Source organism: Equus przewalskii, chromosome 26 (assembly GCF_037783145.1).
Source record: "Equus przewalskii isolate Varuska chromosome 26, EquPr2, whole genome shotgun sequence".
Lineage (NCBI taxonomy): Eukaryota > Metazoa > Chordata > Mammalia > Perissodactyla > Equidae > Equus > Equus przewalskii.
In genome coordinates this window covers 5,561,608-5,586,870 of record NC_091856.1, presented here as the reverse complement: position 1 = coordinate 5,586,870, position 25,263 = coordinate 5,561,608, and the positions used below count along the sequence as shown (strand labels likewise).

The following is a 25,263-nucleotide window of genomic DNA, read 5'->3' as shown; positions in this document are numbered from 1 at the left end:
TGGACAAAGTTGTGAAGGATGTTGATAAGATTGGAGCTCTGCCCCAAAATGGCTGTAGCCTGCAAGACATAAAGGACTGGAATCCAAGACAGATCAATGAGACGAGTTTAGTGTACCTCCTGCCCTTGAAAATGATTGGCTGTGGGATTCCACTCTTGCTCTGCTTGAGTAACCCTCTTTAAAACTTTCCTATCACCTAAGCTGCAGAAACTAAAGTAATGTCCGGCCAAAAACAGTTCCTGATGCGCTAAAGCCATCAGGTGGAGGAAATTAGATCAACCCTCGTGAATTCCTGTTAGTTGTGAGGTTCCAAGCTCAGAGGATATAAAGAGGAAAAGGACGTCATTCCTGCCCCAAAGTAGCTCCCCATCTAGTTGAAATCCCACTATAAATGGAGTTAAATGCAATACATTTCAGACGGTGACAGGTCCGTAGTACGTAGAGATACATTGAAAGTGCTTTTAGGAGCATGGGTATTTCCAACTTGGTCTGAAAGGCTTCACAAAGGAGTAGCTTTTGAGCTGGGTCCCATTAAGGATAAGAAGTGTGTGTCGACGAAAATAATCCATAACCAAGCTATAAATGAAAATTTGGGAGAGTTTATTCTGAGCTGAAATCTGAGGACCATGGCCCAGGGCCTTTCTTCCCGAAGGAAGAAAGGGCACCAAAGAAGTGGGGTGCACAGGGTGGTTATATACCCCCAGAGAGGATGTTTCACATAGGATTGAAATGTCCCTTTTACAATAGTTGCGAGACTGCTCTGTCAGCACAGTGATTGATGGAAACAGCAGGTAGGTCTGCTGTCTCAGTGAATACAGCAGGGTGGCAGGTCTGTTGTCTCAAGCTGGGTGGTCACAGGTGAGCTGGGTGGTCAAAGGTGAGCACAGCAGTCAGTTCCTAGCCTAAGGAAAGATGCCTATCCTTAAGGAAATGCCAGTGTTGGGGGAAGTTGTACCTTTATCTTAAGGCCATTTGTTCTTGCCACAGGAAATGTTTTAAAGCGGAGGTACAACGCGTGCTCAACGACCACGTCAGGCCCTTTTGGAAAAAACAAAGTCAGGCCGAATTAGGTTTACACCAAATGGCTTCCTCATATACTCTAACATATCCTATTGCTTGCCGTTTCTATTTGTCAGGTGAAGAAGATGGCGAGGTGAAGAAGGGACGGGCATTCTAGGCCAAAAGAACTTCTGCAAGAGAGAATTAAATAGATCATCAGGGGAAATTCGGGAAGTTCGGTGTAGAAAGATGAGGCGTAGAAGCAAAGAGCAGCAGAAATACGGCGACTTCGCTCTCTCCATCAAGCGACACGAATCAAAATGAGGAAATAAAAAATGACTTATAAAGAGTTCCTGCTGATTTGTAATGAATCTCACCTTCTTTGGGGCAGAAGTTTCCCAAAGGTCTGTTATAGTGGGGGAGTCGAAACAGACAGGTACAGGGAACCAGAGAAGCCCAAGCGTGTGCGTCTAATCTGAAGGACGTGATCTCTCTGAGGTTACCCTCTGTGTTTTAGCATAAAACTGTGGAGAGGGGTCTTCACGAGGGGATGGTGAGCCTTCTCGCTGTGTTGTACCTGCACAGGCCCCGCAGAAAAGCACAATCGCTGAGGGCGCTGGGAAGCTTGAGGACCAAAGACCCTTGGCCAAGTGTGCGTCAGAGATCTCCCCTGCGGTCACAGCACGAGTCTGCGGCTGCCATTGCCAGCAAGTCATGCCCTTGAGAAAGTCCTTGAAACCCTCTACCTTCAGGTCCTTCCTCCACGAATGGGGCACATTACCGTCTGCTGGCCCTGCTGTCTCACGGGGTTCTCAGGAAAGACCAAATGAGCTCCTTCGTGTGGAAAACCCTTGTAAGGTTTAGAGCCGATTGTGATGCAAAGGGATATTATTGCTAATAATAAACAAGAAGAATGTGTGACAATGACCAGAATTTCCTGTTGAGACAACAACTTCACGAAACCATTAAGAAAGGTAGGATGTTTGTCAATTCCACAGTCAGAGTTATGCGCTGGTATTGTTTCAACAGTCTCCGGGGAATAAAGGGTTTGGTAGCAATGAAGAATGAGCCAATTTGTCCTAAATATTCTTGTTCTCTTTAGAATCTTTTCAATAGCTTTTTGTGCCCTGCCAATCCTGCCATGACTGGTGAGAACTGGGTATTATTCAACTGATTTTTTTCCTTAAAAGAATTTATCTTTCCACATGCTAATAACACTCATATAACTCAGTTCTGTGAATATCTCACCCAGCGAAGGCGGCCCTCAGGCACAGTGCTGGGGCCCCCAGAACATCTATTTCCTCAGTGAGCGCAGAACTTTCTTCTGCTTAGCAAGAATAGAGGGAAACGTGTGCCTGACATCAAACCACTCTGCCGGAACCCCTTCATTACCCTTCCATCAGCTCAGGACAACAGGCCTTCATGTAAGTACCAGCTGGCATTCATAAGTTTGTCAAAGAAATGAGTGTGGGCAAAGCCCTCTGGGGAATGCACACTGCCCTTCAAAATGCAACAGAAGGATTCTTTCTTGTTGGTCTAATGATGCCTGGTGGCGATTTTGATGACCTTTGGGCTGTCGTTTTCGTTTCATGTCACCACACACGGTAGCCGACTGCCCTTCCCCGTATCCTGCCACAAAGAACCTGTGGGTTCTGATCCCAGATGGTGAGCAAAAGCCTCACATTAAACTTCTCCTCCCACATTTACACTAGAATAATCAAACTCGTATAATAACGGGGAAAGTCTGCATTGCCGCTGGAAACTTGGAAAGGGTTTCTTCTTCGGCTAGAATTTTACAGCACTTCTCAAATTTTAATGTGCACACAAATCAGCTGGGGCTCTGGGTAAAACGCAGATTCTGGCTCAGCGGGCCTGGGCTGGGGCCCAAGAACTTACATTTCTAACAAACTCTCAGTGACGCTGATCCTGCTGGTCCCTGGACCACACCTTGAGGAGCGAGAACTCAGAAGACAAACGGGAGCCGTTCTCTCCGAACTCAAAGGAAATGGCTAAGGAGAAACAAACGGTGAACGAAAAGTCGAAGAGAGAGCCGAGAGCTATAAAGGAGCTTCTACACACAGAAGAGAACAGAGGAGCTAGAGGAAAAAATGAAGTTGCGTGTATGCTTCAGCTTTAGAAAAACTTCTTAGTCTAGTTTATGCTATCAGTAGAGCGAAGCAGAAATACCACAAAATTATTTTGGTAGATGACAAAAATCATTTGAGAAAATTCAACATTCCGTCATTATCATCTTCGTTAAGAGAGAGAAGAATATTTTCTTAAAGTGACAAACGTACTCTATGTAAAATCAAGTCCAGCAGGATGCTTAATGGTGAAATACTGGAGCCACTGCCGTTCACATCAGTAACCAGAAGGACGACCCCTCCCATCGGTGTCATTGACACTGTTCTGCAGATCCTAATCCAGACAACCAAACACAAAAATGAAATTAGGGTGATATTAGTGAGGGTTATGTTCAGTTTCATGTAATCATGGCTTACACAAGAGAAAGGCGTCTCCCACTCTGGCCTAAGTTGGAGGGAGCAGGCGAGGCCGGCATGGCAGCTCTTCTAAGACTCCAGAGACCCAGGCCTTTCTGGTTCTCTGCTTAGTCATCACAGAGGTGGCTCTCATGCTGCAGCTCTGCTCCAGCTGTCGCACATGTTTGATGTCTCAGACCTCATGAGTAGTCAGTGTGTCCGTGGTCCTTCTGTCTATCTTCAGCCCACATATGCTCTGTTAGCTTTATCTACAGCATGTCACACAGCCACTTGCTTCTCTTATTCTCTAAGGTGGAATTTAAATTTTTAAATAATACAGCAATATACGTTACACAAAACAAACACGTTACCTTAACAAGAATACCTAAACTAGAATAATAAACATGTGGTAATAACTAGGGATTTTTTAATGAGTAATGATATCAACTTATCCTAACAAACATTAAATTGTGTCATAAAGGAGCTAGAAATTCAACAGTATGCTTGCAGCTGGAAAAAAGATCAATTCAGCGTCAACCTACAAGAACAGAAACCAGTTTGAGAGGCAAATCATTTATTTGGGATCAAAGAACTGCAATTCAGGGAGTACAGTTTCAGGTCGAAACCCAAATGGTGTCCCAACTACGGGAGAGAGGCTCAGGGTTTTTATGGGAAAAAGAGGAAGATGAGGTAAGTCGTATTAAAGAAGAGTTCATCGGTGCCGGATGAGGTAAGGGTAGGATTGTAGGATAGACCGGCTTGAGAGTCTGTCGTCAGGCAAAAGGCTAGACTTGAACTTCATTGATTGGCTAATGCTCTGGTCATCAGCAAAGTCCAGTTTCATCAGTCCTTACAAACAGGATATTCTTGTCCTTATTGACTTCTTGGAACGTTGGTGGTTTGGTCCAGTTTGGAAGATAAAGAAAACAAAACGTGCAAGACAATTCCTCTGAAATGGCTGCTCTGGCTCTATTTTAATATGGCTCCACTCATGTCATCTTTCACAGCAGAAAAGGAAGTTCAGAAATAGTCTCAACTATATATAAAAAGTAGTAAATTCGAATGCTGTTGTTTCCAGATTAATGAGAAAAAGATGTATGGTGGTGCAACTTGCTAACCATATGGGAAAAAACAAAATTAGATGACTACCTCACACCATTCACAATTCCAGATGAATTAAAGCTATAAATATAAAATGAAACCATCAAACTATGACAAGAAAATATGTGTATGTATTTAAATAATCTTGGGTAGGGAAAAGGCTTAAACCTGCCAGCAGAGATGGGACAAAAAACGGAAATATCAATCAACTTGAATGTTAATTTTAAAGGTCTGTATAATTCTTTAAAAAGGCCAAAATTGAACTGGAATAATGTAGTAAAAAGGATCTGGAACAGAACTAACTAGACTAGCCTCGTCCTTCATCAGGTCTGCTAAGAGGGGTTGGGGGATCATACCAAACTCATGAAACCGGCAAACAACCGTTGATGATTAAATAGCTAGGTACTAATGTTTCTTCCTTTTTGCAGTTACTGATTATAGCTTTTAGCTGTTTAACCCGCCCATTGCTAACCGTGCTGTTTAGGCCATATGCTGTCTGACTCCCACTAGGCTCCTACAGAGAACATCTCCCTGGAGCCTGGGTCACCATGGACACGGGTGTGGGAGCTGTTCTTCAGGAATTAGAACCCCTTGTCCACTCCAGGCTGGTTGAGACAAACCAACTGATCAACTGGGCCCACACAGATGTCCGATAGGCGATCTTTTGACATCAAGAGGCTGAAAACTCCACCCTCACATCATGCTAATGCCACCATCTTGTGAACATGCGTCCCATGAAGAGGCATGGAGTCTGACTACGCCTGCGCAGACCATCAATTACCTCACCTCTCCTCACCTCCAATCACCTCTCTCCACGCTTCAGGCCACCTTGCCCCCGTCCCATAAATACCCCTGAGTCCCTATTTTCGAAGGAGCAAATTTGAGACTCATGCTCTCACTTCCCCGAGTGGCTGCCTTGTGATTAAACCCTCTCTCTGCTGCAATCTTGTCACCTCAGTGTTTGGCTTTCCAGGCGGTAGGCAAAAACGAACCTGGTTCTGTAACACTCACCCTATAGTTCTGTCTGTATGCTAACTGAAAGTTGACACACATGTGTAATTTTTAACATGGTCAACATGGATGAACCTTAAAAACACTACGCTAAATGAAATAAGTCAAACCCGATCAGGCACATGTTATATGAGTCCTTTTCAATGGAAAGTCTAGAATAAGCAAAGCCATAGAGACAGAAAGTGGGTTAGTGGTTGGTGGGAACTGAGGGGCGAGAGGGATGGGGAGTGACTGCTAATGTTTCCAGGGTTTCTTTTGGGGGTGATGAAAATGTTCTGGAATTAGAGAATGGTGATGGTTAAATAACTTTGTTAATATACTAAAAACTATTGAATTGTACACTTTAAAAAGGCAAATTTTGGGGCTGGCCCTGTGGCCAAGTGGTTAAGTTCGAGCACTCCGCTGCAGGCAGCCCAGTGTTTCGTTGGTTCAAATCCCGGGCATGGGCATGGTGCTGCTCATCAAACCACGCTGAGGTAGTGTCCCACATGCCACAACTAGAAGGACCCACAACGAAGAATATACAACTACGTACTGGGGGGCTTTGGGGAGAAAAAGGAAAAAAAAAAATCTGAAAAAAAAGATCTAAAAGGGCAAATTTTATGGTATGTGAATTCTCTCTCTCTCTTTTCTTTGAGCATATGTTGCAATGCACTACTGAGAGTGGGTTCAGTTCTTCTCCACTGACCCTGTTGCTGTTTCTATAACATAATGAGTTAAAACAGCTCCCTTGGGTGTCATTAAGGCACAGTGCCGGGGGAAGACTTACCCCAGGGGTCTTCGCATCCCGGTGGCCAGGGTGAGCTACCCAGGGACGTGCCTCCTCACTCTGATGCAGGCCCCCGAAGGGCCTCTCCCATTTGGATGAGCCCCACAGTACATGCACTACCAGGTTATATGTAGCCATGAATCCTCCAAACAACTCAAAAGAGCCTGCTTTTAGTTTACATATTTGAGCAAGTATATGCTGAACCTCCAGTGGGTGGATTTGGCCATCTGTGGTTTCAGAGCATTTCTGAGCTTTTGGTTTCTAAATCGTGGCCTTGACCTCACGAGGACTGGGCTCCTCCCCCAGAACTGCATCCACGTCGCTTTTCTGCAATTCCTTGTCGGTCAATCTGATATCGTGTGAGCCACAGACATGACTTATCAGAGCCGGAAGGAACCTTAGAGACTAGTCAGTTCAGCTGCTCCGACTCCGCCTCCTACAACTGCTGTTCAATGGACGAGGTCCAGAGGGAGAAACAGCCATCCTTAGATCACCCAACAAATAAATGAGGAAACTAGAACTAAATCAAAGTTCTCCGTCCCAGTGCCCGAAGCACATGTGGCTGGATAGCCAATTATTTCTGTTGCAATAGTGGCCTTAGTAACTCCACTTCCAACAAAATAGCCTCCCATGCAGCGCAAAGCAAACGGAATGGCACAAGCCCAGCATCGGGACAAGGGTCTTAACCCTTTCAGGATGCTCCTGATGACGGTAGCAATTTGAAAGCCATGCACAGGACAGGCCCCTCAGGCAGACACTTTCTCCAGGTTTCCTACTGCTAAGTAAAATTAGCCTTGCTCATGGCTGCAGATGGAATGAGGAGGGACCCAGCCCTCTGCAGAGCACGTTTTACAGTCTCATAAAATACTGTGGCAGAAAGGGAGCGTCTTTCCTGCTCGCCTCCTCTGTCAATGCAGCAGTTTCTCCTCTGATGTCAGATGCCCTTTCTTTCATTCAACCAACAAACACTTTCCTGAACATTTACAACACGCCTGGCCCTGGGCCGGACGCTGGGACACAAATGTGGGTCAAGTCATAAACCCGCCTTCAAGGGGCTCCCAGTCTCTTGGAGACGCCCTGACGTGAGCAGCCCTGATGGAAGGGAAGGGAGGAGTCAGAGAACTTGCCCAGAGCACCGTGAAGACACAGGTGAGGTCACGACCCCGGTTTGGGGTCAGGGAAGCCTTCACAATTTCGATGACATTTAAGTTGCATGTGGAAGGTCTTCAAATGGCAGAGGAAGGGGAAAGCTTTTCTGACAGAAGGAACAGGTGAGCCCAACTTGTCCAAAGGGACAAAGTATGACGGTGCATGGTGTGTTTAGGAAAGGGGAGGAGACCAGGGCTTCCGGAGCACGGTGCCTGGAGCTGTGTCCTGCTGGCCTGCTCCCTCTGTCTCCATCACCAAATTACGGGCATCTTGAGGTCAAGCCAGGGCCTGAGCATCATCCACTCCTGAATCCCAGCATGTGGCACGGCCCCCAGAACCAGTCAGAACTCAGCAGACTTCTTCCAAGTGAACGAATAAGTGAAAAGAAGAACTCACATGTGTGAGGCGCTAACCACACGGCAGGCATTGCACTGAGTGCTTCACGTACATCAAATCGTGTGAAGCTCACCAAACCTCATGAACTCGATATTATCATTATTAATGTTATTACTGACCCCTTTAACAGAGGAGATGACTAAGGCACAGGGGCTTGAAATGACTTGTCCAAGATCAAACAGCTGTAACAGCCTATCTGGTCTTCAGACCCAGATCTCTGCCAGACGAATGTATCCTCTGTGGCTGCTTGACATCTGTCTCCCCACCGCCTTAGGGGCCAAGTCTGTTTCTAGTGCCTGGAGTTTGCTCTCTTAAATGCTGCTCTCTCACTGTAGTGGGGATGACTGGGCGGAGAGGGAGGCAGGGGTCAGGTGGTAAAGAGCCTTGGCCACCAGGCTCAGGCTCTTGGACTGGATCTTAGAGATGATGGAAGGTTGAACGGAAGCCAACAAACGTGCCCTGGGTCCTTTCAATACTTGTGAGGGAATGAATCTCACCGTGGACTTCGAAGCCAGGACAGACTTCCTGGGTGGGGGAAAATGGAACCAAAACTCCTTTGCTCCATGACAAGGTGGGTACGACCAAATATCCAAGCAGTGGCAACTGGGACAAAAGCCCTAATGGGTTAAGGCTTTCTCCATGTGACTGTCTCAAACATCTGGCTCTTTTCTATTTTCTAAATTTGGAACAACTAGATATCCACTTCCTCCTAATCAAGATAAGCCCAGGGCCGAGAATCCAGGCAATTGTGCTAGGTCATTTAATTGCCTTCCTCTTGGAAACCTTGAGCCAGCCATAGGGAAATTCTCTGGGCAAGACAAAGAATAAAGGTCAATGCCATGTCGCATCCTGATGCCTTTTACAGACCCCAGGAGCCACAGGAGAAATCAATTCCAGTCAAAGGAGTTGTGAAATTTTTTAAAAAGTGGAGCCAATATTTTAAGATTCTTCAGGTCATGGAAAAATATACACTAAGAACATGAAAACAACACCCAGTGTCTCCAACAGCACGAAATTTGTTTCTCATTGTTGTCTAAATAAAACCAGGCCAATTCAATTAGAAGGCTGTGTTCCTTAACCCACCATAAAATGATTTGTTATGAAGTATTGTTGGGAAAAATACTGTTACGAGTTATTCCTACTTTTCCTGGCTGCTCACAATTTTGTTATTAACCATGCTTTCTTTTTCAAAGCTTTTCTTTTTCTGACTATAAAAGCAATACATATTCATTATTGAAATTCTGGAAAATAAAGAGAAAAACAAAGAGATGAAAATCACCACAACTCACCATTAACAAATTTGGTGGGGTTTTTTTGTTTGTTTTTTTTGGTGAGGACGATTGACCCTGAGCCAACATCTGTTGACAATTCTTCTCTTTTTGCTTGAGGAAGAGTGGCCCTGAGCTAACATCTGCGCCCATCTTCCTCTATTTTGTGTGTGGGATGCCACCACAGCCTGGCTTAATGAGAAGTGTGTAGGTCCGTGCTTGGGATCTGAACTGGAAAACCCCTGGCTGCCAAAGCACAGCCCATGAAATTAACCACTATACCACCAAGCTGCCCCCTAAATCTGGTGAGGCTTTTTTTTTTACAAACATTAAGGTCACTCTGTATATAGAATCTTAATATTCTTTTTTCATTCAGCATTTATCAGTAGCTTAATCCTATATGCCCAATAGTCTTCAAATATGTCATTTTTCTCAGTTATATCAGATTGCTCAGCATGGATGTGCCATAATTAACATAACTCGTCACCAGCCTGGGGACAGTCGGGTCACCTCCAGTCTTCTGATTTCATCAAGAAATGTGCAAAACGTCCTTATATAACTATCCCTGTCCTATTGTCTAAAGAGTTTCTTTAGGAAGTAGAATTACCAAACCAAAGGGTATGAAAAAGTTAAGGTTCTCCATCTATATTGCCAAATTGCCTTCCATTTGTTCAACAAATATTAATGGCGCACCCAAATGCCAGGCGTGGCTCTGGGCACTGGAGACACCGCGATGAGCAAGAGACCCACTTTCTGCCCTGGGGAGCTGTCTTCTGGAGATGGTGCCCCTCTCCGCCCACAGCCGTGTGTGAGAAAGCCTGGCTCCTCACCTCCTCACAGTGTGACGATGTTTTAAGAACAACCCTTGGGTGACCCAGGAGTCAAAAATGTTCTTTCAACCATTGTTTTCGTTTGCTGCGTTCTGGTTGACATCTTTCCCACAGATGTGGCAGTCCCCTCCGTTGGCGTGTGTCAGTTGTCTGCTCGTGATATTTTTGTTTTAAGATGTTTTCCTCTTCTGTGCAAAAGCTTTTCATATGTTCTAGATGTTAACTTGCTGCTTGCTGTATTTTACAAGTGTTTTTCATTTGCATTCTGGATATTTATGATGCTTTCTACCTTTTTATCTGGCAAACGTTGAGAACCTACCACCAGGCCTAGGGTGGCGGACAGAAACAGACGTGATCCCGCAGAACTGGCAGCCCCGTGGGGAAGATGGGTCTACCCTATGAGAGAACAAAGCAAAGGAGTGAGGGACGGCATGCGAGGTCCCCTCTGGTGGCTGAGGGCACAGCAAGTGTCTTTGAGAAGTGTCCTGAAGAGCAGAGGCTGACAAGGGGATGCATCCAGGGCGTGCTCCTCCAGAAAAACCTATAGGGCATGAGGGAAGCGGAACGGGAACAAGGAGGCACTCTCCCCATAAAGTCTAACTGAGCCTGATTCACAGCCAGCTCCGGAGCATAAACTGCCCAGCACAGTTTCTCTCCTTGAGCCCTTTTGTGAGCCCACCCACCAAGTCAGACAGGGGTTATGAGATGCTTCTGGAGGGTGGGGGGACGTGGCCTCCCTGGTAGGTGGCTCCCCAGAAGAGGCAGCTGTCAGCGTCAGTGGTCCACACTGCTGGAGATGGGTGCAGGCGCCTGGCGAAGGGGATCCGGGTGGGGCACCGATGGTGTGTCCTACACATGTCAGGGAAGCTGGAGGGCCAGTGTGGCAGGAAGGGCATGGGGAGGGAGACACCGGAACTGCAGAGAAGTGGGTGTACCGAAAACACATTTAGGAATTAAAAACCACAGGACTTAATAGAAGATTGGATATGGATCAAGGGAGAGGGAAATGTCGAGGACGGCGGTTAGGTTTCTAATTTGAGCATCTGGACGGTGACGCATCATTCTTGGAGGATCAGGTCTGAGGTCGAGCGTGAGGTTGGGGGGAGAGGCCCTAGCATTTGCAAATAGATGTTACCTCTAGTGTTTTAAGTTAATAAAAGGGGAGCATGGGGAGAGACCTGAACTAAAGACGGGTTCACAATCCAGCTCTACTGACAAGTGATTCCATAACCCTGAGCAGGTCCCTTCACCCCACTGAGCCTCAGTTTCCCCATCTGCAAAATAGAGATGATAAGTTCTGTTGTACTTCACACTGTTGTCCTTTTGATCAAATAAAATAGAAATAAAAATGCATCCTAAATTGTAGAATGCAACCCAAACATGAGAGTATGACCATGCTTATCACTGGCAGTCCCCAGAGGCCACCTCAGCCATAACACCCCCAGGAACCAAGTCAGAGCAAGACGTGAGATCAACAGAACAGACCCAGGGCCATAAATTTAGGAGGTGGCTATGTTATAAAACGAATTACACAGATTCGCTTGTAATCATCCTAATAACATTTTTTTCAGGCAGGAAAAGTTTTTCTCTCTGTCGTTAATGTCACTCCCTCTCTGCACTCTTACTCAACCAGGGCATTCAACCAGGGTCCCCCAACCCCATCAAAACGCACACGGATTGGCCTTAAAGAGAAAGTGCCGATGCAGCCCAGAGCATTGTCCTCCCAGAGGTGCTCGCCCCTCCTCAGCAGAGGGTCCTGTCCTCTGACAAAGGTGGGGTGCCCGATGGTGACCTGGGGCCCAGGAAGCACCCTCAAAGAGGTGTTGAAAGTGAAATAAGCCGGTCACCCAAGGACGAATACCATATGACCCCACTTCTGTGACAGCTAGAGTAGTCAACGTCCGAGACAGAAAGTAGAACGGTGGCTGCCAGGGCTGGGGGTGGGGACAGTGGGGAGCTCGTGCTTAATGGGGACAGAGTTTCCCTTTTGCAAGATGAGAAGAGTTCTGGAGACGGATGGGGTGATGGTTGCACAACAATATGAACTCTCTTAATGCCACCGAACTGTATGCTTAAAAGGGTCAGGATGGTCAATTTCACGTGGATTTTACCATAATGATAATAAAGTATCGAGGAGGTTCAGGATCATCTCATTATAAATTTGTCGAAACCCATAGAATGCGTAACACCGAGAGTGAAGCCTAATGTGAGCTGTGGGCTTCGGGTGACGATGTGTCCGTGTAGGTTCGTCACTAGCAGCACACGCACCGCTGTGGTGTTGGCTCTCGCTGCCGGGAGGCCGAGCACGTGCAGGGCCGGGGGGTGCATGGGAGGTCTCTGTACCTTCTGCTCGATTTTGCTGTGAACCTAAAACTGCTCTAGAATAGAGTATTTTAAAAATAATAATAATAATAAAGAGGTGTCGAGGAGCTTTGAGTGCTTTTCCTGGTACTCAGGCAGTCACTCCGCAGAGGGAGCCTGTGCTACACACACACACACACGCATGCACATGAACGCACACATGCACTCACACACATGCACACGCACGCCCAGCCCTGCCCAGCCTTGTCCCGTCAGCTGGGCGAGCAGAGCTGGTCCCAGCCATTTGGGCCCGTTTAGGGTTCACTCTGGAGCTTTTAATATTCAAAGGAATCTTTGTTCTTGCTGTGGAGCCATTTCTCATCCCAGTTAGCTCTTACGTAAGACATACTTTGGAGCTGCTATATGGGGAAAAAACCATTACCCATTTTGAAAAACTAAAAATAACCGTCCTCCCCTTTTCCTGGAGCCAATAAAGACTGTTTGGAAAGGACATTGGAAAGAAAGACCTGGACTACAAAAAAGAACCCCAGGCTGGGCATACAGAAGCCTGGCTTCAAAACCCGGCCCTGTACCTCATCTGCTGTGTGACCTTGGGCAAGTCCCTGCCCCTCTCTGGACTTCGGGCACCTCATCTACCAAAATGAGAGGGTTGTGTTGGAACCTCTGGCCTTTGGGATCCCTTCAACTCTGACATCCTACTTTTCTGTGTGGAGTAAGACGAGGAGTCGAGGCATCTTATTTTTCTAGGCATCCAGTAGATGAATCATTTATATTACTCAGAAACTTTTCCAAATTAATTTTGATGTGATCCTGCATGGTAAGAAACAGCTAGTGTCATCTCTCCTCCCATTCCTGTTCTAATGTCTAGAAATAGCCATTTATACTCACAGCCTCCACTTCCTCAACTCCTGCTAACTCCCCTGCTGTCTAGTTTCTGACTCGCCTGTCCTTTGGAACTGTTCTCGTCAAGGTCACCAGGACCTCCCACAGCCCAGTCAACATACACGCCGCTGTCCTCTGCTTTCTCCTTTGACCTCTGGAAACACAGGCGACCGACCATCCTCTCTTCCTCGAGACGCTCTCCCCGCTGGGGGCAAGGGGGAAGATAATTTGCCCTCCCAGAGCCCCAAGTGTCAACACCAGGGTTTGTAACCAAAATGTTGGTGCCGAAGCCTGGGCCTCGATTCTGTAGGTACCACGCATGTCGTGATTTTCAAAAATTCGCCTTCCTCTTATAATTATTTTATCACCCAATTCTGGACTCTCTGGGTGATTGGCTCCTGCACTCCTTCATAAGTTACTTGTGGAGAACGAACTGTCAACTCTACCAGGCGATGGGAACACAGCACGACCAGCACAACCCTGCCCTCGGGGCGGTCATAGTTCAGTGGAGGAGTCCGGCGTTAGATGGGCAAGTACGAGACATATGTATTACTACAAAGCTGAGTTCTCTGAAGAAAAGCACCAGGTGCCGTGAGAGATGAGGATGAGGGGCTCGCACGGGTCTTGGCAAATGCCACTTGGAGAGAGTGATGTCGACACTAAGGTCTAAGGGGAAGGAGCCGGCAGGCGCGATCGAGAGGGCAGGAGAGGCCCAGGCAGAGGAAACAGCGCCTATAGGGCCTGGTGAGGACAGCATCTTGATAGGGAGACCCGGGGACTTGGTGTTGTCATGAACCAAAAGCACCCTTGTTTTAGCCAAACTGAGGTTTTTGGAGTGGCTTTGGCAAAGCAGACGAAGACTCTGGAGGAGCTACCCCCCACCCCCAGCCGCCCCTTGGCACCGCCACTGGGGCCAGGTCCAAGGAAGGCCACAGCTGTTCTATTTAAGGGCCTGGAAGGAGCCAGAGAGAGTGAGCGAGCAGAGCAGTGAGGAACGTCAGGCAGGGCTGGATCCTACAAGGCCTCGGAGGACAGCCCAAGGCGTCATCCAGTGCATGCTTTAGGAAAAATAGTCCGTTGACCCATGGAGACAGGGGGGCAGAGGGTCACTGGTGGAGGCCAGTTCCCTTGGGTGGACGCTGCCTGTCTTCAACAGACATAGACTAGAAATATTTCGGCCCAGGGGAGGCTTCCCTGTGGAGGGTGGGTGGGCGCTCCTGTCATCACGAAGCCCGCGGGGCCCTCGGAGGGGACCTGGTCCTCCCTGCCCAGTGGACAGATGAGAAAACCGAGGCTGGCGAGCTGAGGGGCCTCCCAGGCGGGCCCACGTGGCCAGCCGGTGGCACAGTAGGACTCAAACCTCGTCTACCTGTCTCCAAAGTCCACACCTTGTCCACGCATCGGCCTGGGGCGCCACCTGGACCGCCCACTTTGTTTTGCAGATGAGGAAACTGAGACCCAGGGAGAGGGCAGCCTTCCCAAGGCCTGGAACCCCTGTCCCTAGGGGCCCATCTCTGCTCCTTCCCCTGCACCACGCTGCCTCTTTGTGGGTGGCAGAAGAGACAGTGTCCCCTAGACAAATGCTGTTACCATGCAGCTGTGAACAAAACCGTGTCCCCTGGCCGGGAGCAGCCCCGGGCCACGCGAGGAAGCTGGAGCAGCCGGTGGGAGCTGGAGCACTTGCTGCCGCCCGCTCTCCCAGGAGCAGAAAACTCAGGAATGAGCACTGGGCAGGAGCCCATGGGAACAGTCCCGCGCTCCCCTCTCCAGGGGCCGCCTCAGCAGCGGATTACGCTCCCAGTGAAATTCTTCCCAACATCCGTATTGTGCAGGGAACTGGCACCAGGGCCTGGGTGTCACAAGGGGCTTGGGGTGTGTCCACTAATTCTGGGGCTGTCGCCTCTGACCCCACAGAGACCGTGTCTCCCAAGGTCCACATTCCGACCTCAGAAATCTGGAGTGAGTTAGGGGGAATTGAGACAGATGTTGCTCTTTCCAGTTTCCTGTGGAAATTAAGTGAAACCAGGAGGCATGTCATTCAGTGGGAAGATGAGATCTAGGGGGGACAAGGAGGAAATAAATACACGAGGTATTTGCATTCCTTCCTTGCTAAGATGGTCAGAAGGATGTTAACCTCCGGCAGGGCATTGCCAGCAGAACAAGTCCTTGACAAGCCCCATCTTCCACCCCGACCCCCACCCGCAGCCCGCTCCCCGGGGTCCCAGCCCAGTGAGCCAGGGCTCCCCACTATCGGTGCTCTTGCACACTTCTGAGCCTTTGCACGGCTGTTCCTCTGTTTGCAATGCCCTTCCTTACCTTCTCTTTCTGGAGACCTCTACTCAGCCCTCATGGATCAACTCAGACTCTCTCCCTTTCACCTTCCCAAGCCACAGTGGCGGCTTCTCTCCTGGGTTCACCCATCACCCTGTAAACACCTTCACAGTGATCTTGTACATGGACTGGGAGGGCAAAGAGTTAGATCTCTGTCTCCCCTGCTAGCCTTCTGCAGACACTGTACCTAATCATCTCACATCCACAGTGCCAAGCAGAGGGCCTGGCACAGAAGAACCCAATACATGCTGGAGGATTGGATGGGGAGGGAGAAATGGAAGAAACGAAGGAAAGACGTGGGAAACATATTAGTCTTCAGGGAATTTGCAAGTTCCTTACCTCTTCCCTATTGATTTGAGTCAACACCTGCCTCTTAGAATTAACATGCCTCAAGAAAATTCATCCATTAGGCTGGAATAGAGCTGAGCTGAGCAACACAAATAACAGTGGCTTAAAGCAGGTGGAATCCATTTCTCACCCAAGTAAGTCATACCAAGTGTGGAGAGGCTGCTCTTTGAAGTCATCAGGACCCAGGCCCCTTCCATGTCGTTGCTCTGCCATCCCAAGGGTGTTGCACTCATCCAGGTGGTCCAAGATGGCGCACCACCATGTTAGCAGCTACAGAAGGGGCAAAGGGCAAGGGAAGGCACTCTCCTCCCTTTAAGGGCACAACTGGATTTTGAGTGCATTGCTCCCCTCACCTCCCAGGGCCACACCTGGAGCCAGGCAGGCTGGGAGTTACGGTCTTGCATCTGTGTGCCAAAGTGAAAGTTCTATTTCTGTGTAAGAGAGGGGAAACGGATTTTGGAAACAATCTGAAATCTTTTCTAAAATAAAAACTAACAGAAACTTTCTTGGACATATTTCAAAGCCCCAGCATTTTCATGATCTATTTGACCATCCCGATAAATCCGTGAGGAAACTGAGGCTCAGGGGTGGAGATGCCCTCGGGCAAGGGCAGCATGGGCAGTGGAGGAATGGTTCAGAATCCTGAATATGGGGTCTAAGCTGGCAATTCGGTTTAAACCTCTCAGATACTAGAAAGAGGGAAGGGACGCTGTGACCAGGCAGCTGCTCAGAGGGAGGAGCTCCAGAAGGCTGAGTCGCAGCCTAGCTCCGAGTATCTACGGTTACGTCTGCCCCCAGGGCTGCACGGATTGAGGCTAACGTCCAGAGCACGTGGGCGAGTGGTCAGCTTTCCCGGGCTGGTCAGGCTGCACTTGGAATGCTCTGTTCTGGGGGCAAGGCCGTAATGGGAACACTGAGAAACGGAAGACTGTCCGGGGCCAAGACAGGCTAGGGGAACGGCCTGGACGCCCCGTCCTGCGAGGAAAGAGCCACAGCCCAGCACAGCGGGGAAGGGCAAAATCTAGGACATGGACTTCCTTATCTTCTCAGCTCTGTCACTACGAGGACTAACTGAACTCAGGAGCGTGGCTCTGAGGAGGACAAGGACCAGTGGGAAGAAGTCACTGGCAGGCCGAGCCAGTGGAGGTAGCAGGAGTGACCACTGACGGGGCGTGGCAGGTGGCAAGGCCTCGCCCCAGGTTCTCCCCAGGGCTGAGACCCCGCAGAAAGCGTTCTTCGCAGGCAGAAGTGTCTACCCGAGGCTCCCGCCTCCTGGGTCGTCAGGTCAGGTATGGCTGCCTGTGGGGCAGCCACACGTGGGCACTTGTCTGCTTTCCCAGGGACAAGATTCATGGCTTCCTTGAGATTCTAGAAGGAGTCTGTGACCCAAGCAAGATTCAGTGTGCTGGTCCACTGGGCACCTCTGGGGCCCTGTCCACTCCATCCCATGGTCCCAGTGCAGGGGCAGTGATGTCCTGGTGATGAGGCACAAGGAGGACAAAGCCAGCAGCAGAGGCAAGTGGAGGCTCTGGGACAGAAGCCGGCACTGGGAGCACCCCCACGTGTACTGGGCAGGCTGACCCTGGAGCAGGAACCCCTCCTTTTCCTGAGGCCCAGGGTCCCAGCGCCCCACTGCAAAGGGCCCAGGGATGCCACATCCGTCCCACTCCAGACCCGGTGCCTGCAATGGGTGCCGGCCTTTCTTGGGGACACTCCACCAGCCGGCAGATTTCTTTAATGTCTTCTGTCTTCCACAATGAGCAACCCTCCCATTTATATGATTCAGTGTAAAGTGACTTGTAAAGTGGTCGTTCCCGAGGAGCAGGGCAGGGAGGCAGAAGGAGGGAAGAAAATGGAGAACAGACGCCTGAGTCCTGGTCCTGGCTCCGTCACCCACGCCCTGAGCGATCATGAGCATGTCCCCTCTCCTTCCTCGGCCTCAGTTTCCACGTGTGTGAGTGAGAGGAGAGGTGTCTGTGGGACCCAGTGAGATGATATTGAACATTCCTAGCCCAGCATTGACAGGTAGAAAGATCTCGACAGCGTGTGTGGCTCCCTGTCCCTCCTGTGCTCCCTCTGTGCCCTGTCCCTGTGTTCTCTGTCACTCCTGTGCACACCCGTCTTATGGGCTCAGTTTTGTCCCGCTCAAGTCCACATGTGGAGGTCCTCAGCCCTGAGACCTCAGAATGTGGCTGTATTTGGAGAGAGGGTATTTAGGAGGCAGCTAAGGTTAAGTGCTTTCACTGAGGTGGCTCCTAACCCAGTGACTGGCGTCCCTGTTCGAAGAGATGAGGACCCAGAGAAGCAGAGAGGGACGACCATGGGAAGAGAGAGAAGGCAGCCCTCTGCCAGCCAAGGAGAGAGGTCTCAGAGGCAACCAGCCCTGCCGACCCCTCGAGCTCACGCTGTCGCCTCCAGAACCCGGAGAAAGAATGTCTGTTGTTTAAGGCACTCCCTTTGTGGTACTTTGTATGGCGGCCCAAGCAAAGACTCTGCCACGATTCCTGCAGCTCCGTGCCTCAGTCTACCCCTCCCTGTTGCTGCAGTCCTGAGGCCAAGGCAAAGAGCTGGGGAGCCCTCATGAGCCTCCATCAGAGCGTCTCAGCTTCCACGTCCCTGAGAATCGCCCAGGGAGCTGGTTAAAATGCACACGGCTCGCTAGATCTGGGTGAGGCCCCGAGAGTGCATTTCTAATGAGTTCCCAGGAGATGCCTGGGCTGCTGTCCATGGCCCACACTTTGAGTAGCAAGGGGACAACAGGTGGTAAAGCTGGATGGCTGAGTGAAGAGGGGAAGTCTGGTGCCCCCTGAGTCCTGGGCACAGGTCGCAGGTCTAGCTCCTTTCCCATCTGCTTCAGCTGGAGGTAGAGATGGGGGGTGGCAACATCTGGCAGCCGGTAGTGACCTTCTGAGGGGAAATAACCATGTGCAGGCCCCAGAAGGAGGGACCTCCGAGCTCCTCTGATCCTTAGTCCAGCACCTTCTTACGCAGAAGGGGCAACTGAGACCAAGACTGGCCCTGTACTGTGTGGTGCTCAGTGCAAAATGAAAATCCAGAGACCCGTTGTTCTTGAAATTAATGATTTCGAGACGGTAACAGTAGGGCGTTAAACCAGGTGTGGGGTCCTTCTGAGTGTGGGTTATAGTGAACAGGTGCCCCTGAAGCTGCCTAACCAAGTCAGAGACGGTCCCACAGCAAGTCGGAAGCTCAGCTCAGCCGAAGCCTCAGGCCTCCTGAGCCCCCAGCCGGTCCTCTTTCTAGTGCATCTGCTGCCTCACTCTTGCCCTCTGAGCTTGGCTGGCTCCAGAGATCTGGTTACAGCACGGCGGTGGGTGCCAGGGGAGGGAAGGGCGTGGGGGCTGCACAAGGCTCCCACCATCGCAGGCTCTCTGGTTCTGCGATGCTGGCGGAGGGAGGCCTGTCCTCTTGGCTGCTTTCCCAGACCCGCAAGACCCTCTGGTTCTGCGGGCCTCGCTCAGCTGATGGAGCAGGGCAGGGAGACAGCACCAAGAAGTGGAAAGAGCCCCAAAGACAAGCTCTGCCAGCCCCTTGATTTCACCCCACTCTTCCTGGACCATGGGTAGCAGTGGGGGGGCCAGGCATTCTTTACGTGAACCAACGGAGCTTGGAGATGGGTTGAACACTGTGCCACGGTCAGATTTGCTTTTAGAGAGAGCATGCTGCCCAGCGGGAAGAAGGAGAGATGGAGACGGCAAGTCTGGAGAGGAGGCAACTTTATGGGTTATTCTGTGGCTCAGGCAGGAGACGACGTGGGCTCGGCCTGGGACTGGCAACAGCCAGTCCCCTGTAGGACTGAGAGCCTTTCGGTACTCCTTGGATGTGGGGAGCGAGCCTAGAGGAGAGCCCCAGGTTTCCAGCTTAATTGGCTGAATAAATGGGGCTGCCATTCAATGAGACAGGTGTAGCAGAACACCTTGGTTACAACTGGGTGAAAACCTGAGCAAACTGACCTCTAAAAGGGAAAGGGCAGTGCACTGGTTCCTGTGACAGTGTGAGGGTGGATCTCACCCACTCCAGGCACATCTGGGGTCAGGGGCTCAAACCACGTCATCAGTATATTCTCTCTCCATTTCTTGGCTCAGGTACTCTGCTGAATCTGGTCTTGATGGCTGCATTGTCACAAGATGGCCACCAGCCTCAGGGTCACAAGATGGCTGCCAGCATCTCTCTCAGCTACATCCTTCCAGTGTAAATCCAATATAAATAAGCAAGAGCTGTGTCCTAGAATTTCCATGAAAGTCCTGAGATTCTCTCCAATTGTACCAGCTTAGGTCACAAGCCCACCCCTGAACCAATCACTGTGGTTGTGCTAATTGACTTAGACCTGATCCACGAGCTTTCATGGAGCCATATAGACCACAGAGACTCAGAGGGGAAGGGTGGATCCCAAAGAAAGCCTGCGGCTCTTGCCAGAGTAAAGGGAAGCGGATGCCAAGGAGACAAAGCACATCTTCCCAGCTTTGTGGACACATGGAAGGAAGGATAGCAGGCGGGGGAGGAAAAGACGAGTGAAGATCAGACTGTGCTGTGTTTGCAAGGCCGACGGGACAGCCGGAGGGAGACATTCAGCGGGCAGCAGGGTAGGGAGAGACCAGGCTGGACAAAGACCTGGGAGTTGCTGCCCATGTGTCACTGGTGAGAGAGAGGCTGACAAGCACAAATAAAGCCAGGGACTTCGGGAGCCGTTCTGGATCCCGCGCCTCAGGAACAGCCTACGGAGTCTTCCTCCCTTGGCTTTTGGGGGCCAGGCATCGGAGCAGCTCCACCATCCTGACGTGGGCACGCCCCAGCCTCCACCGCACAGAACCGCCTCTCTCTTCCTGGCTTACTTTGCTCTGCACCCTCCTCTCCCTGAGCTGATACCAGGACCTGAATATATTTGATAGCGATCTGAGCCATCGATGCCACAAGGAGAGAGATCCCTGCCAGGCCTCTGCTCCAGGCCACCGTGTGACAGGGCCAGGGCCCTTCAGGGCTGACAAGCGTGTGCTGGGAACCGCACAGGTCAACATCTCACTAGGAGACAGAAGGACCCACAACTCCAAATGGGGATGCTGCTGATGACCCCTCCCACCTCCCCTGGTAATGTCCCCCAGTGCCATCATGCAGTGGGACCTGTGACAGCACTGGGAGGACACCAAATGTGGGGAGGGGGGTTCGTGAAATGCTGCAACGGGAGAAGGGGACTCGGTGGCCACATAAGTCTGATGGCACGGCCTGTTCCTGCGTCCTGGTGGTTCTCCAGTGTCACTGCAAGCCAGCGTGGCCTCTAACTTCATTATTTTTAATCTGATGGCTCCTGGGTCACGACTGTTGAAAAAAGTCCTGCCACAGTGAGCCTGTCCAACATCCATTCTCCCCTCCTTCCTGCTATCGAAACCTAGAGCTTGTTTAGGGTGGCAATGTGCCAGCTAGAAAAACCACACTTTCAGCATCCTCCAGCTAAGGGTCAACGTGACGCAGGACTAGACAGTGAGACTGTGTTAACGTGGATTATTACTCAACAAATACACATCCCCTCCTCTCCCATGGCGCGTGGACGGACGCTGGCTCGGCGGCAGCGCAGGGTGCAGCGTTCGCAGAAGGCATCAGCGGGGCTCTCACACTCACTTGCCCGGGTTGGCTCAATTCTTGCTCTGATGACCGGCCATGAGAAGAGCCTGCCCTGGGTAATCGCTGCTTGGTCAGCCCGGTCCCAGAGCTCGCACACTCAGAGCTGACCTAGGGCCAAGACCAGTTGGGCGAGGCTGCAGGCTGCCCGCTGAGCCGCCCCCGTCAGCTTGTGACACTGAGTTTCCGGGTGGTTGTTATGCAGCATTACCGTGGCAATAACTGACTAATACAGAGGCGGGAAGGGTCTTCTGGAAAAGCTCTTTGACAGGGAACAGACTCAGCTGGCAGTTCTTCTGCCCTTGACCCTTCTCCTTCGCCTGGAATGAAGACAAATTCGATGCGTGGTGAGGGGGCAGCCATCTTACTACCGCAGGGTGACGGGAACGTGCTAAGCACAGCTGTGTGGAAAGACGGACTGAGCCTCTGTCCCCGATGGCACCACAGAGCCACCATGTCAACCCCCGAATGCCTAACTCTGGACGTTCTCTTATGTAAGAAAAATAAAGCCTCTAATTTGATGAAGCCGCCGTTTCAGGTTTCTGATACTTGGAGCTGAATAGAGTTCCTAGCGATACACGCAGGTGACTGCCGGCACTGCAGCCACCCTGGGTTGGGGGTCGCCCAGGAGAACACGAAGGAACCCTAGGATCCTGGCGAATGTGGCTCGGGACTGTCGGAGGGGGAGCCCGCAGAAACGATCGAGAAGTGAGAAACGTGGTGGCCAGGAGCCAGGGGAGGAGAGAATGCCAACAGGAGACCGGACAGACCCGGCCAAACACAGAACTTTGCAAGGAACGGAGCCAGCGAGAGGTCCTTGACCTTCGCAGGGAGGCTCAGCAGGGCTGGGGACAGAAGCCAAACCACACAGAGTGATAGAATCCCAGCCCTCTGCAGCTCCCCCTGGGGATGGACACTCAAGGAAGGAGGATGCAATGGGTGGAGACCGCTCCTCGGCCAGCTGCGGCCTTGTCCCGATGCAAAGCCTCTTCCTCCTCCTGGCCTCTGGGATGTCTAAACACCTCAGGAGGGGGACCCCGGCAGGACCTGGCCCACCTCCCCAGCCTCCCTGCCCACCATTCCGCCACACGGCCCTCCCCTTGGACTACCTTCTCATTCCTCTCCACAGCCGGTTGTGCCTTTCCAGACGGCAGAGAGTTGTCCGAGATGAGTCCTGCTCTGGGCCCCCCACCGCGCTCCCCGAGCCCGCAAGTCCTCAGCGTCTGCGTGAGGGGGTTCCACTCGCTGGGCTGGGGACCGTGTCTGCGTTGTCCAGCACATGTTTGGGGCCAGTAGCCTTGGCGAGTTGTCACGGGCTGGTGACAGTACACCCTACATAAAGCCCACAGGTCAGGGAGACCATGTGGACATCTTCAGGTCATCTGTCCCGTTCCCCTCCCACAGAGCCGGCTTTCAAGGGAGAGCAGCAGAGGCTTTCTTCCCTCCTCTCTGGAACCTTCCCAGAGGGCAGTTGCTTCCTTTCTCTTGTTTTAGAACCAGAAGATGTGACGGTGACCAAATTTAGAAAACAACCAAAAATTAAAATAAAATATAACCCATATTTTAAAATCCACTTCGACAGCTCCACCCCGCTAAAAGGAATGTCTCTTCCCAGCACATGGGTGACGATCAGCAGCAAGGCGGCTGTGTGTCAGGGTGTGGAGGCCGTCGGGCCCAGGTTGTCTCCGCAGACAGACAGACAGACCTGCCACACCGGCAAGTACAGGGATGAGGGGGCCCTGGGGCAGGCAGGCCGGCAGGGGCGGGGCAGCATCTTGTCAGCTTCTCTTCTGCCAACAGCTGCAGAGGAAGGATGCTCCTGGAAGCCGCCTGGAGACCAGCCACGGTGGAGGCCTCCTCAGCACCAGGCTGCTTGCAGCATGTCACGCTGCTGTGTTCTGTGGGGAACAGACGGAAACCCAGGGAACCACATGACAGTGTCGCCCACCTTACATAATAAAAACAGCAACCAGGTACGGGGTGGGTCCTGTGCGCCAGGCACTGTGCTAGGAGGGTTTTTAAAAATATCATGTTGCCAGGAATTTCACATGAGTCTTGTTGCCTCAGGGAGATTATCACAAGAGGGAAAAAAATCTTTGTGGGCCAGAATGAATACGACGAATTTGTCAGGAACAAGTGTAAAGGCTTGCTTTGCAAGTATGACATTCGAGAGACAGTTTTAGGAAGGCTGTCAGGGAAGCTGTGTCCTCTGGCTGCATTAATAAAGATAGAGGCTAGGTTAAGGGAGGTGATAACCTCACTGAACTCAGTTCCCATCAGCCCAAAAGGGACTCATTCTCTCTGAGCCTCAGTTTTTTCCCCTATAAATTAGAGCTTGAAAATACTTCCTTCCTAAGGTTGTTGTGCAGATTAAGCAAGGAAATGTATGGAAATCACTTAGCACAGTGCCTGGTAGGTAGTGCACCCTTAGTAAGTGGCAATGATCATAACTGTTTAAAACCTTGGCATTTAAAACAGAGTTGAGGTTTCCTGGCAGAGGCAGGAAGAATTGGAATGCACATTGTCTTCATGCATCGGAACTCCATTACGGGCGGAGGAAAGAGAATAATTCTGCTTTTCCCCAAAGGACAGAACCACATTCACTTGGCAAAAGCTAATACTGAGCCAATTTCAGCCAAATAAAAGGAATTGTGATAATGAAAAAAGACTGGAAGGAAATGCTTCCGAACGGTGCTGCCTCTGGGTACTGAGAACTTAAGGGATTTGTATTCTGGTGTCGTTTCTAAATTTTCAGATGATCATGTATTTCTTAATAATCTAGAAAAAATAAAATGTTAAAGAGGAAAAACAAGACGATGTGTCAGGAATGCTGCAGCAGAAATGGAAGACCCATCAAATGTAAGCCTCATCCCCAGCCTCAAAAAGCTGAGCTCGTTCCCACAGAGACGACGTGGGAGCAGAGAGGCCACCCGCCCTCCCCCTCGGAGGACAGAGAACGGGCACCTGGCAGAGCACCACTGAGCCCGGTTCCCGGAGCGCAGGGACCAGCGGCTCCAACAGCAGGGCAGGTGTCACCAGGGGTCCCAGAGGTCCAGGAGGTAGGAAGGGAGTTTTCCCGCAGCCTCAGGGCCAGCCAGGTCTCCGACTCTGGGCAACTTGGCGCCGGAGTGGGGCAGGATCGAGACTTCCCCCAACTTCTAAGAAAACAGGCTCAAGTTAGATCTAAAAGGCAGGAGTGAGGGTTCTGGTCCAGCCCCGTCTCCCCTCGCTGTGTGATGCTAGGTCAGCCCCTTCTGTCTCTGGGCCTCGAGTTCCCTGCCTGCAGTTTCCGAGGTTGGACAGAAAGAGTCCTAAGCTGTTTTCCAGCTCAGAATCAGCATCTGGAAGCCACAGGCCCTTGGCCCTACTTTCTGGAAGTCTCCGTGGCCCGATGGCCCTCAGAAGTCTTTGAGCCCCATTGTCCCACCCTGCCTTTAATGAAGCCACATCTGGAGCATGTCTCCCCGGATCCCTGTTTTGAACAGTTCCTCACAGCTGGATCCCCATAAATCAATTTGTTCTGCAGATGAGTTCCCAGAACTCTCCAGAACGTTACCCAGAAAAGGCAGCTTTATTTCCCTTCAGCTTCTGGTTCCAAAAGGCAGGAGCTGAGCCCAGTCCACCTCGGGACAAGCTCCCTGAGCCCTCCCTGCCTGCCGCCGGCTGGGGTTCTGTCCACACCCCGTACTCCTGTCCCCGCCTGCAGGCACAGAGGACGACTCCACCCGGGGCCCTTCCCGGCCCCT

At 50.8% G+C, this 25,263-nt stretch overlaps 2 long non-coding RNA genes across 2 annotated transcripts; one reads left to right on the top strand and one right to left on the bottom strand.

Moving 5' to 3' along the window:
- Positions 1-4,036: 4,036 nt before the first annotated feature.
- LOC139079670 (uncharacterized) lies at positions 4,037-18,192 on the bottom strand. The gene is made up of 2 exons (XR_011533466.1): positions 16,032-18,192; positions 4,037-10,399 (listed from the first exon to the last, which is right to left on the bottom strand). It is a non-coding gene; the product is annotated as an uncharacterized lncRNA (long non-coding RNA).
- On the top strand, positions 13,724-24,317 carry LOC139079669 (uncharacterized). Its single transcript, XR_011533465.1, has 3 exons — positions 13,724-13,951; positions 19,990-23,490; positions 23,996-24,317. It is a non-coding gene; the product is annotated as an uncharacterized lncRNA (long non-coding RNA).
- Positions 24,318-25,263: the final 946 nt, after the last annotated feature.